Below are 2988 nucleotides of genomic sequence, written 5' to 3'. Positions count from 1 at the left end.
GTTCAAAGCTATGTCTCAATAGCCTAGATCAGTAGCTGGTACATAATAGGTACTCAATACTTCTCAAATGAATAAGTGAATAACAAACTTGGTTACTTTAATTTTTTGTTCTTTTTTAAAAATATGTTTTTATTGATTTTGAGAGAGAGAGGACAGGAGAGGGAGAAACATTGATATGAGAGAGAAACACTGATTGGCTGCCTCCCATGCACACCCCAACTGGATCCCAACTGGGGATGAACTCACAATCTGGGCATGTGCTCTGAGTCAAGATAGAACCGGTGACCTTTTGGTGATGGGATGATGCTCAACCAATGAAGCCACATCAGCCAGGGCGAACTTTGTTACTTTAGAGCAGTGATGGCGAAACTTTTGAGCTCAGCGTGTCAGCCTTTTGAAAAACCCTAAATTAACTCTGGTGCCGTGTCACATATAGAAATTTTTTGATATTTTCAACCATAGTAAAACAAAGACTTATATTTTTGATATTTATTTTATATATTTAAATGCCATTTAACAAAGAAAAATCAACCAAAAAAATGAGTTCGCGTGTCACCTCTGACACGTGTGTCATAGGTTCGCCATCACTGCTTTAGAGATAGCTTGAATCAGGGTTTTCTCTTACTTGTAGCTGAAAACACTATTTGATAAAGTCCTGAAAAAAAAAATAACTATGTTAGTTTTGAAGTTTGACTTACACATAGAAAGAGAATATCTATATACCATGTATGGGTGAAGCTATTGAGAATCTATTTTAGATATATTATAGGAGTATGAGCAAATAAATATAGATATTGATGCTGTTATAAACCAGGTTCTCACTGTAGAAAAAGAAAGATAAAAGTGTGGAAGAAGGAAGACAAGGAAAAAACCTGTGACGATGAATTAGAATTGGAGGTATTGAGGAGGAAACTGGTCTTGCAAGGAGTGTCAGGCCATAAAAACTGTGAACAGTGCACTGCCCTGGGGGCGGGGGGAAGGTTGTTATCGCTGGCCCCAGGACAGATCATCGGATATGGCCTGGGGACCTCAACACCTGGGGGCCTTCCTGTAAGCCCACAAAAGAGGGTGGAACCATATCTGCAAGACAAAGGCCCCAGAAGGTTATAAAAAGGGAAGCCCTCTGTGTGTCTCTTCACTCTGATTTGGAAATTATTCCCAGAGTCCACTAGTGTTAATAAACGGGGTCCCTCCCTTTCTCTAGGAAGCATGCTTGGTATTTCTTTGGTCTTCTGTAACAGTATCATTAAAACATATATATGTAAGCTTTGCGCACTGGCAGTATCATAGCCAATAAGATTTATCTGAGGCGCGATTATTGCTAATTGAAAAAACACACACACATATATATATGTAATTGCATGTTAATATGCATAGTTCTATTCATGTGTGTATGTATACATACACAAATGTGTTTACGTGGATATATTTGGTTGTGTGCATATAGCTTCTAGCTATTTCCACTCAAATGAATTATAACCAAAGATATACCAGTGACAATGAGCATACCCAATGCCAAGAACTTGGTTTCTAGTACTATTTCTTGTTAAAAAGAACTAGAGCTTGCAGAGAAATGATATATTCCAGGGCTGGGACAGGGAAGGAATAAGATGAGCTGGGCATACCTTGTTATGTAAGAAATGAAAACTGCCTAATAAAATACAGGGGCATGCACAAGGACACGAGTCCAAAGTGTCTTCAACTGGATAAAACTGAGATACTTTGTGCACTAAACAACTAACGAATATAATTAATTATAAATTACTAAAGACATAGAAATTCACATGCCCATGTTGATATTAAATAGATATAAAACCAAAGAAATAATTTGGAGAGAAATGTCAGTTGATAAATGTGGAGAAAGTGCTGAAGTTATAAAACCATCATTTTCAAACCATCATAATTTAGATTGGTTCATGAAGAAGAATCAATGGATACAGAATCTAAATGGTGTGTTTTGATGGGGAGTGGACTATGTGTATGACCTTAAAATATCTCCCAACAATTGCCTATTCATTTTAGGACAAAATAGTAACTCTGAAATGAAGAAATTAGATAATATCTGTCCCAATCTCCCCAGGTTTCTTCTATTTTCTTTCTGTTGAAAGTGACATTTTTTGGCCATTCATTTAAGTAAGCCAGTTGGTGAAAAATTTTATTAGTTTCCTTCATCTGAAAAATGTCTTGATTGTCCCCTTTATTTCTAAAGGATATTTTCGCTGATGTAGAATTCTGGGTTTAGATTTCTCTCCTTTCAGGACTAAAAAAATGTTGTGCTGCCTGTTTTGGGGGGTCTTCATCATTTCTGATAAGAGTTCTGATGCCATTCTAATTATTTTTTCTCTCTAGGTAAGGTGTCAATTTTTGCTGACTGCTTTCAAAGTTTTTTTTAGTTTTAGTTTTCAGATTGTCTTAGCATGTAGTTCTTTGAATTTATCCTGTTTGGGGTTGCTCAGCTTCCCAAATCTTTATGTGGATGCTTCCCCACCCAAATTTGGGAAGGTTTTGGGCAACTGTCCTCTTTAAAAAAACAAACAAAAAACAAAAACAAACAAAAAAACTCTACCTGTGAAATAAGCCAGTCAGAGAAAGACAAATTCCATATGATTTCACTTATATGTGGAATCGAATGAACAAAATAAACAAACGAAATAGAAACAGCCTGATAGATAAAGAGAACAGACTGGCAGCTGTCAAAGGGGAGGGAGTTAGGAGGCTGGGTGAAGAAGTGAAGGGATTAGTACACATTGATAGTTGCAGAATAGCCACAGAGATGCAGTTTGCAACATTGGGAATACAGTCAATAATGTCGACATAACTGGGAGTAGGGCCAGGTGGGTACTTGGGGGTAGCGGGAGGGCCATTCTGTAGAGTGCATGGTTTTCAGCCCTGGCCTCTTCCTCCTCTACTTCCACAATTCCAAGATAGGTTATTTCTGTTATTCCTTTTTTTTATAGTCCCATATGTCCCTGAGGCTTTGTTAAACTT

The 2988-nt window shown here is 37.3% G+C and overlaps 1 non-coding gene across 1 annotated transcript; it reads left to right on the top strand.

Annotated features, from left to right (window-relative positions):
• The first annotated feature begins 1264 nt into the window (after positions 1-1264).
• On the top strand, positions 1265-1404 carry LOC132228840 (U4 spliceosomal RNA). The gene has a single exon (XR_009451453.1). It is a non-coding gene; the product is annotated as a U4 spliceosomal RNA (small nuclear RNA).
• Positions 1405-2988: the final 1584 nt, after the last annotated feature.

The sequence above is a fragment of the Myotis daubentonii genome, chromosome 2 (genome assembly GCF_963259705.1).
Source record: "Myotis daubentonii chromosome 2, mMyoDau2.1, whole genome shotgun sequence".
Taxonomy (NCBI): domain Eukaryota; kingdom Metazoa; phylum Chordata; class Mammalia; order Chiroptera; family Vespertilionidae; genus Myotis; species Myotis daubentonii.
This window is presented reverse-complemented; position numbering and strand designations above follow the sequence as displayed.